General features: G+C 46.0%; 1 long non-coding RNA gene across 1 annotated transcript; it reads left to right on the top strand.

Moving 5' to 3' along the window:
* The first annotated feature begins 1,057 nt into the window (after positions 1–1,057).
* LOC307200949 lies at positions 1,058–4,222 on the top strand. Its single transcript, XR_013832481.1, has 2 exons — positions 1,058–1,140; positions 4,018–4,222. It is a non-coding gene; the product is annotated as an uncharacterized lncRNA (long non-coding RNA).
* Positions 4,223–10,778: the final 6,556 nt, after the last annotated feature.

The following is a 10,778-nucleotide window of genomic DNA, read 5'->3' as shown; positions in this document are numbered from 1 at the left end:
GTGTCAGAACTCACCATATATGTACATCTCCCTTGTTCTATTATAATGGCAGGGACGTGGGTGGCGCTGTGGTCCAAACCACTGAGCCTCTTGGGCTTGCTGATTGGAAGGTCAGTGGTTCGAATCCCCGCGATGGAGTGCGCTCCACATGCTCTGTCCCAGCTCCTGCCAACCTAGCAATTCGAAAGCATGACAGTGAAAGTAGATAAATAGGTACCACTGTGGCGGGAAGGTAAACGGTGTTTCCATGTGCTCTAGTTTCCGTCACAGTGTTCTGTTGTGCCAGAAGCGGCTTAGTCATGCTGGCCACATGACCTGAAAAGCTGTCTGTGGACAAACACCGGCTCCCTCGGCCTGAAAGCGAGATGAACACCACAACCCCATAGTCACCTTTGACTGGACTTAACAGTCCAGGGGTCATTTACCTTTACCTATTGTAATGGCAATAGCTCCCACCTGAGAGGTGCTGGAACTGGGTTCCAGTGAGTTCCAGCTGGGAAAAAAAGCCCTGTCTAGAAGGATAAACCTTACGAAGCATGGCTTCTGAAATTCTCCTTACCAATCTTTCTGAATTCTTTAAGCTTCAACAAGCATCCACATTATGCTCTTGGGACTTCCAAAATACTTTGTCCAAGTCCCTCATCAAAGGCTCCTGAGTAAATTTAGCAATCATGGGATATGAAGCTCCTCATAAACTGGGCTAGATGTATTCTCAGTCTGATCCAGCACAGCTTTTTAAAATGTTGCTTTTAAATTGAAAATAAATATTCTTCCTCACCTGCTCCAGCTAATGTCCAGCAAAGCTATCCTGAAGAACTTAATGTTTGGAATTAAAATACTCTTGTGCAATGATTTAAGGTACTCAGAAGGAAGGCCCAATGTGGATAATGGGACTTAATACATTGAAAATGTGCAATTACATACTCTTTCTGATCTAGCCTGCATGTTCAAGCCACACATCGGTTATCCATTGTGTCCTCAAACTGATCATGGAGACAGACACTAGACTCTTTTAGGGAGATTGTGATACCACATTACATCACAGCTAAGTAAACAGATTTCTTTAACAATATTGTCTCAGTTTTCCCTAGCTGGCTGGCAGGCACACTGCATTTTGTCAACTGGGATGCAAAGATGAAGGTTTCCTCTTTATGAATTGACTAGGTAACTTTATGGATGTTGTAACTTTAATAATAATAACAATAATAATATTTTTCCCCAGCCAATCTGGGCGGCTTCCAACAAAATATTAAAATACAATAGTCTGTTAAACATTAGAAGTTTCCCTAAAGAGGGCTGCCTTCAGATGTCTTCTAAAAGTCTGGTCGTTGTTTTTCTCTTTGACATCTGGTGGGAGGGTGTTCCACAGGGTGGGTGCCACTACCGAGAAGGCCCTCTGTCTGGTTCCCTGTAACTTGGCTTCTCGCAGTGAGGGAACCGCCAGAAGGCCCTCGGTGCTGGACCTCAGTGTCCGGGCAGAACGATGGGGGTGGAGACGCTCCCTCAGGTCTACTGGACTGAGGCCATTTAGGGCTTTAAAGGTCAGCATTTATCTTGCTCTATAGCATCTTAAACCGGAGCAGAGTCTTTGTATTAGAACAATATTTTATGCCTTTTTATATACAGTGGAAACTCGGGATGCGAACAGGATCCGTTCCAGAGCCCTGTTTGCATCCCGAATGGAACGCAAGATGTGACGGTGCGTCTGCGCGTGCGCAGGTTGTGTTTTGCCGCTTTCGCGCATGCGTGTGACGTCATTTTGAGCGTCTGCGCATGTGCAAGTGGCAAAACCCGGAAGTAACGTGCTCCGTTACTTCCGGGTTGCCACGGAGTGCAACTCGAACGCGCTCAACCCGAAGCACATTCAACTCGAGGTATGACTGTACTTGAATTTTATTTACAAAAAATGTAACACAGGGCATTATTCTGCTAAGTAACTGAGGTAGCAGAACAACTTCTGCTTGCACAATGGGCTTTCTCTCTTCTCCATGTCACCTCCGCTGTCCCCAGATTTTCTCCAGGGGGTTGGGGAAACCCCTAGAACAGATTATGAGGGTGCAGGAGGAAGGAGAGGAGAAAAATGTTTCCTTGCGCTGATGAACTATTTGCCATTCCACCAATGAACCCAAGCATATAAAAAGGCATAAAATTCTTTTATTGGAGAATGCTTTATCACAAATCAGGGTACAGGCAGTGAAGCAGTGTGTGTCATTTCCGTGAAAATCGAGCGCATGCAGAAGATGTTTTAACCAGTAATTGTAGGAAGCAGTGTCTGGCAAGGTATGCAAGTCCTTTCTGGGGAAGGGAAGTGGCAGGTCAAGGTCCAATTAGTGAATATTGAGAAAGGGAGATCAGGGCAGAGCCGGTCTTGTCTTGCATGGGGCCAGTACAATTATTACTCAGCCATTCTTTTACTTGTCCCTGGACTATTCAAGCTGCTGTCACCCAGAATCCTTATAATTGTTCAGCACATACAGTGCCCAGATCCCAAAAAGAAATGTTTGCACTCTGTTCTGCATTGGTCAGGCTGCCTCTGAAGTACTGTGTGTCCAGTTTAGGGCACCACATTTTAAGAATTACACTGACAAACTGGAGTGTGTCCAGAGGGTGAGGGACAGGATGATGAGGGGTGTGGAGACCAAGTCCTTTGGGGGAAAGTCAATAGAGCTGGACATGTTTTGCATTGAAAAGGAAAGATCAAGCTGAGAGACCATCAGGATCTGCAACTATCTGCAGGACTGTTGTGCACAAGATAAAGCAGACTTCCTTTTCTCTTGCTCCAATGGGTGGAACAAATAGACCCAACAGATAGGAATTGCAAAGAAGCAGGAAAAGCTTCCTGACAGTCAGAACTGACCATCAGTAGAACAATCTGCCTCAGGTGGCAATGGGCTCTTTTCCACTGGTAGTATTTAAACAGAGTATAAAGAGCAACATACACAATCTTTTAGAACAACGGTCGCTAAATCATAGCCTCCCCCACAAAAAAACCCAAACTGTCATTTAAAATAGTTTTCTTAATTAACCGCGGCCATAACTGTGTTCACCACCACTAATGTCATGAGGTCCGAAGGTTTGAGGGGCTCCCAATTTTCCCATCCCCCCACACGATCAATTTATTCTTTTTTCTTTTGCTGAGCACTCCTTTAGATCCACCAATTATGGGAGAGTAAGATTATCATTAATGATTAATAATATTTATATGCCACTTAATATGCAAAATCCCTCAGTAGTTGACATAAAACACAGTAAGATCATTAAAAAGGAAAGGGGGTGTGGAATGTATACGCAACACTTAAAACTGAACGTACATAGAAATACATCAGCAAAAACAGAGAAGCCATCAATAAAAGATGCAGTTAAATATCAATAAATAATAAAGCAGAATAATGTGAAGAAAGTCACGAGCCGTGGAATGCCTGCTTAAGCAGATGGATGGGTCTTCGAAGCTTGCCTCTGAGCTTAGGGCTTGCCAATCGGAAGGTCGGTAGTTCGAATCCCCGTGACGGGCTGAGCTCCCGTTGCTCAGTCCCTGCTCCTGCCAACCTAGCAGTTTGAAAGCACGTCAAAGTGCAAGTAGATAAATAGGTACTGCTCCGGCAGGAAGATAAACAGCGTTTTCGTGCACTGCTCTGGTTTGCCAGAAGCGGCTTAGTCATGCTGGCCACATGACCCGGAAGCTGTACGCCGGCTCCCTCGGCCAATAAAGCGAGATGAGCGCCGCAACCCCAGAGTCAGTCATGACTGGACCTAACGGCCAGGGGTCCCTTTACCTTTACCTAACAGAAAGTGGAAGGGTGTCCCAGAGAGTGGTGGGATTCTGACCATTGGCCACTGTTACAGAACTTGGGGGAGTTCCCCCAAAAAATTAAAATTTATAAATGCTAGGATTTGGGTTATTTGTGATATGAAGGGAGAATATAAGCTGCAAAGGGGTTCATGGGTAGCCTTGCCAAACTAGGGCCGTTAAGAGAGCCATTGTGGGTCATTAACAAGACAATGGAACTTCTTGCCCAGGTGTGACCAGAGATTGGAGATTTGGAAGGTTGCCAGGGTAACTGTTGTGGGGGAGGACAAGGAGCTTCTGGGAAGAAGAAAGGGTGAGATCCATCTTGGTGAGGGAGAAGGAAGAACTGCCTGCAATGCTTTGGACCATGCTGTAAGATCTGAACCCCCTTCATGCAGACTGAAGGTGAAAATATAAAACCATACATCTTGAAGCACGGCTGTTTCCGCTTTGTCTTCCATTCTCCAAAGGGACATGACCCTGTCTGTGTGCCTGTGGCCCCCCACACTCCTGCCACTGTTTGGCAGAGAGGGGGAGTGTTATTGTCCTGTTTGTGAGCCCCCTCCCCCACGGTACCTGTGAGAAACCAGATGCTTTGGTCTAATCTACCTGGGCTCTTTGCGCCTTACTGTCTTCATTATTTCCCCCTGGCTCTTTCAGGGTAACAACCACTGTCCTCCCAGATTAATTCATCAAAATGTGTCTTAACCTGGCTTCACTGTCTCAGTGAAAAATGAGAGAGAGTAAGAGAGCAGGAGAATGTAACCTTTTAGTTGTGATTAGGAAAGGCTGGAGAAAATGAGAGGAGGGTGAAATTAGAGGCAAATGTACCAAGCAGCAACTGGCTGCGCATCCTGATGTGTTAGGAAAGCTGTTGCTGAAATTAACATTTGAATCATTTGCTGCCGCCTTTCAAAGTCAAATTCCCTTCTGCATGCCAGGAAATATCACATAGGCAGGGAACAAATATTTGGAGGAGCCTTCCACAGCTATAAAGATGGGAGAGGAGCTCTAAATGAAAAGAAAGATACCCGTCTTGTGCCTGCTCTGTAGGGAAGATGTATTACTTAGCATAATTGAGCATGAAGAGCTGTGTGGTGAAGGAGGGGAGCAAACGGATGATTCAGAGGCAGAAAGTAAATAGCACAGGGGGTATTTAGTTTATCCTAAACAGCTAGAGGAAGACATGGAATTTCCTAATAATGGCTGTTGGTAAGCATTCAGGCAAGGGTGACCAGGATATTGAACAATGATTGTGCAAAACAGCAGGATCCTCATTCGCAGTCACAGGGAGCCTCAACAACAACAACAACAACAACACTTGTTATCTCATTATCTGAAGGTCTCCAAGCATCTTACAAGCCATCTGTACAGCCCCTCTCCACAGCATGACTAAAAAATTAATAAAACACCTTTTTTATCTCAAGTGATGTTGGCTTACAAGTGATGTTTGCCAGTGTCATTTTCCTGATGTCACAGATGGATGGTCGAAGTTAAGAGAATGATGTCTTGCATAAACAGTGCTGTCGGGACAGAAATTCAGAGGCCCACTTAGCAGGAGGGTCCTCAAATGCAGCAAGGTTGGGGAACCACATTTGAAGTGTGGTAATATACAGTACCGTCTAAAGGAGTCCCCACATGAAACCATTAAGTTCAGGGTAAAAAAATTACTTTGCTACACCACTGCCTTGCATAAAAAGCTGCCCTTTGCGCTTCATGTTCCTGCCACTACCATTTCTCCACATCTAAGTACCAGGCCGAAGGCTGTCATTAGTTAAAGTGGATGTCTTGTATGCAGGAGCAGGAGGAAAAGACTTTCCTGGGGCAGGCTACAGTATGAGACCCTTCCTTGGAACCAGTGGGTATTCTAGGAAAGAAAATCCATTCCTAGTGTCAGGAATGTATGTATCCGTAACAGTAATTATAAAAACACACAGAGAAAGCAAAAGCTACAATGGCCTTGCTACCTATCATAGCATATTTCTGCTAGTAAAGTGTTGTGCATGACTATGAAGCTTTATAAATAACAACACATCCTTATATTCATATATAACCCAGTTGCTGATTGTGTGTTGAATATTCAGCACCCAACAGACGGCCCTTCGTTTCCTCTCTTCAGAATGTAAATGACCAGTTACTAAAGATAAAATATTCATTCCCCTTTCATTCTCTTTTCCCAAAGGCTCTCCTTATAAAATGTGCTTCTGAGAAAAATCCACAATACAATTCGAAAGAACTGTCCTTGCAGATGGAACCACATCTTACAAACCAATCTGTGCAACAAAATTCCACTACGCAGCTGGGGAGGGGTAATTTACAGAGAGATGGCAATAGAGGGAGAGTGCTTAACCCCTCTTCCATCCACTTCTTCCCCCTTCCACACAATTGTCACTCAAACCTCCCTCTTCCCAGTGACATTCCAGATGTGTTTGTGAGGGTAAAGACTCATGGAGAATCCTGCTCTGTATGCAGTGGCGTAGCGTGGGTTGTCAGCACCCGGGGCAAGGCAAGTAATTTGCGCCCCCTAACCCTAATCCCCAGATGTTGCGCCCGGTGCGGCCGGCCCCCCCCCCTGCACCCCCCACGCTACGCCACTGTCTGTATGTGCACGTTGTGTTATGACACTGCAAATGTTCCTGGGGTATGGATCCTAGATCACTCATAGCATTCAGTGGGAGAGGGGGAGCCAGTGAATAGGCCTTGCCTTGGTGAAGAGGTAGGACATTTTCACACATTACCTTTCAGCTGCCTTTGAGTCTTTAATGTGATTTGCATCTCTGTGTTACTGTTAATAGGGAATAGTGAACTCTGGAGAAGCATTTGTAATACAAATTAGATTCTCACCTGTTCAGGACTGATGTGATGTCTGCATATAGATAGGTGATGTATAGCTGTGGTGTATGTATATAGAGATGCGGGTGGCGCTGTGGTCTAAACCACTGAGCCTCTTGGGCTTGCGATCAGAAGGTCGGCGGTACGAAACTGTGCAATGGTGGTGAGCTCCCATTGCTCTGTCCCAGCTTCTGCCAACCTAGCAGTTCGAAAGCACACTACTGCAAGTAGATAAATAGGTACCACTGCGGCAGGAAGGTTCTTCAGGGGCTTGCAGTTCTTAAACCTTTTGTTAAATTATGGGAATCTTTTGTGAGTCGTCTGGAGAACAGAGCCAAGGGATGGACTGCAAGTGAACTCAGCGCCCCCTACTGGCCATGCCCATGGATTACTGCATGGTGTCAGAAGTGGGTTGCTCTCCAAGTTTTGCTACCAGCTGCTTGTTTGCCAGACACAGAGGGAGAGGCAGGTGAAGAAGCAGGTTGAAATGATGAAGAGGAGGAGAAGGTCCATGGGTCTCTTATCAGCAGGCCCTCGTCTGGGAACACTGGCCCTGGCAGGTGCCCTGCTATGCCAACTCTTGATGCTGGCTTGGCTCACCTCACAAAGCGCACACACACACACACACACACACACACACACACACACACACACCGGGTTTTCTGGGTCCACAGCCCTGTATTGACAGGAAAAGACCTGAGCATTTCCAATCTTTCTCTGAGCTATGCTTTACAGTGGTACCTCTGGTTACGTACTTAATTCGTTCTGGAGGTCCGTTCTTAACCTGAAACTGTTCTTAACCTGGTAATATTTCTGGGTTAGTGGAGTCTGTAACCTGAAGCGTATGTAATCTGAGGCGTATGTAACCTGAGGCGTATGTAACCCGAGGTACCACTGTACTGGGAACAGAGAATAGAGCTATAACCTAGCAGCAACAAAAACTGAAGGGGAATCAAGAGAATTATATAATTGCTGTGATGTTATGAAGCATTGCACGGGGGGGGGGGAGGCATTACTTTTAGGTAACAAAATCCCCAATTAAGCAGCTCCAGCAAACAAGACATCCTTAGGGAGTATGAAGCAGCGGCGTAGCGTGGGTTGTCAGCACCCGGGGCAAGGCAAGTAATTTGCGCCCCTAACCCCTAACCTGCCACCGCTGCCAGCTTCTTCTTGCTGCTGCCTGAGCTGGTTGGGTGTGGTTCTCTCCCGCGCTCAGCGCTGCACTGGGCTGCCGCTGCACTGTCCCTCCCCCAGATAGTCCCTCGCTCACTCGCTCTCTCTCCGCTCCGCAACGCAACGCACGCCTGGCACCCTCCCCCTCCACAGTGGGCGGCGACCCGGCAGCTTGGATCGGATTCGCACAGCCAGCACTGCAGTGAGAGAGAGTGAGTGAGCCAGGTAGGGGCAGAGAGCTGCGAGTGCGAGCGCGCGCCCCCCCAAATGTTGCTCCCGGTGCGGCTGGCCCCCCCTGCACCCCCCACACTATGCCACTGGTGTGAAGGTCTCAGGCAAGACATAATTCTGAAAGGCAGGACAGGTGAAGGACATCAAAAGCCTGGAGGAGACACAGAGAAAGACGCTATTCTCTCTCATCCAAGGCATGTTGCTAAGCATCTGCCTTTATGTGTCTCCTGCTCCTCTTGGCGTTCTAAACCGTATCTGAAAAAAATCATTCTCCACATTCCCGAAGTGCAGTCACCTCTGGAGGAAGAACCAGGTATTTTAACTCGGCACAAAGTGAAAAGAGATTTCTCCACGCAGCCTAGACATCCAGATGAATTTGGAAAAGAAGGAAGCACAATTCAACAAGCTACCAATAACGACTGAGGCTGAACTCCTGGATAGCCTTCATCACAAGTAAATTCTCACTATACTTACTGCCAAGTAAGCATGCATGGGATCATTTGAGAGCACATCTTTAACAAACGTCATATTTACTCTGGGGAGACGACCGCCAATGCATGACATTTGAAATCACAGGGCCATCAGCATCATACACTGCGGTACCCAAATTAGCTTTGGGGCCCTCCAGACCGCTGCTTTTTGTGGGTGTATTCTGATCCTAAACCACTGCTGCCTTGTGGCTCTACTCATTGGTGAGAAAGGCTTTGGGAATAAACCCCAAGGAGATATCCATACCCCACTGACTTGTGAGACGTCTTTGGGAAAAGAAAAGGCCAAGAAGTAAACCCTATACAAATCCAGAATGGAGTCCTTAAGACTGAATCTGTATCATGTGGTTGGTAGAAACTCTCCAGGGAATCAGGGAAAAACTTCTGCAGCCTTGCTGAGTTTTTGTTTTGTTTTTTTAATGGACCATCCAGGGATGGAAACTGTTACCAGGGGCAGACTTTGATAATTTTTGGTAACATGGCTTCTTGAGCGAGGCCAAAATTTGGCCCGCCAAACATGGTTGTACCCAAGGGGGAAAGCTGTCATCCCAAATCAAGTAAATAAATAAAAATACTTAACTCCACCCCCATCATCCAGCCCGGACACTGAGGTCCAGCGCCGAGGGCCTTCTGGCAGTTCCCTCGCTGCGAGAAGTGAGGATACAGGGAACCAGGCAGACGGCCTTCTCGGTAGTGGCGCCCACCCTGTGGAACACCCTCCCAGCAGATGTCAAGGCAATAAACAACTACTTTACGTTTAAAAGACAACTGAAGGGTGTCAGTGTTTGTAAAAAGCAAAAAGAAGAAGGAAAGGGTTCTGACCTCCCTTTGTCTCTTCAGCCTGGTCCTCGGACCCTTGTCTGCATAAAAGAGTCCACGAGAATATCCTTGCAGAGTTTTATTCTTAAAAGTCTTTGTGCAAAACACGACTGAATAACTATACACACCAGCACGCACCAACCAAGCAACCCAAACACCAGCCTCAGCACAAACTAACATTTCTCACTTTATATATACAACCTGCTGCAGGCCGCTGAGTCATGCTGACCCAGCTTTATTCGCATTAAAGAAACAGCGGCCATTTTAGCCGTGACACCCCTTCTGTTTCTTAAATGCGAAAAACCCCAACAGAAACTGTTAAGTTGTGGGCGAACATAGCAGACGACACAGCGATTTATCCAGAGCAGCTCTTTATTTGTAAGCTGGACAGAACTGAACAGCAAACAGCTCAGTTGGCCTGCTTTTATAGGCAGCCGGCTGTCAACATTGTAGCAACAACAACCCTGGGTTTCCCGCCTAAAATAACTGACGTGGACCTGAGTGAAAACTATCTACAGTATCCCCCTGCTGGCCCAGGGTGAGAACTTCAGTACATAACAGAAACAATACATACATACATTATATACATAAACCCAGTTTTGTCATTAATTCATTATGGCATGTTGCTGGCAAAGGCTTGGTAAACAAATCAGCAATATTATCTTGTGATTGACAATACTCCAGTTTGATTACCCCATTCTGTATACAATCTCTAACATTTGCATGAGGGATAGCAATATGTTTTGATGTGGATTTCATTATTTCTGAGCCTGCTAATGCAATGCACGATTGGCTATCTCCATACACTTGGATAGGCAAATCAACTTTACAATCTAGATCTTTTAGTATCTGTATAAACCACATGATTTCATTGCGTGCTAGCGACAGGCTCCCATATTCTGCCTCACAGGATGAGGTCGCAACAAATCCTTGTTTCTTTGACCTCCATCCAATTATGGAATTGGCAAACATCATAACCATTCCACTTGTAGATTTTCTGGTAGCTACACAGCTTCCCCAGTCCACATCAACAAATACTTCTAGTTTTTCGTCTTGTGTACTAGATATCTTCAAACATACATTTAATGTCCCCTTTAGATATCTGATAAGCCTTTTCAAAGCACACCAATCAGCAGTACTGGGTTTAGATACACGTTGGCTCAGAACATTTGTAGCACATGCAATGTCTGGCCTTGACCACTGGCTTAAATACAACAGTGATCCTACTTTTGAGGGATACAACTCAGGCTGATCAAATTCATCATCACACACTGTCTTTGGGAAATCTGGTGTCATGGGAGTCTGAACTGGCTTGCAGTTTTCCATGCCAAACTGCTCTATCAAACGAAGAATTTTCTCTTTCTGGCTCAATAGGAAGCTTCCATCAGCTTCCTGCCTTACTTCTACTCCCAAATAATTGCTTACAGGCCCTAAGGCTTTAAGCTTAA

Source organism: Podarcis cretensis (genome assembly GCF_951804945.1).
Source record: "Podarcis cretensis genome assembly, chromosome: 1".
Classification (NCBI taxonomy): Eukaryota; Metazoa; Chordata; class Lepidosauria; order Squamata; family Lacertidae; genus Podarcis; species Podarcis cretensis.
Note: the sequence above shows the minus strand (reverse complement) of the source record. Positions and strands in the feature narration are given on the sequence as shown.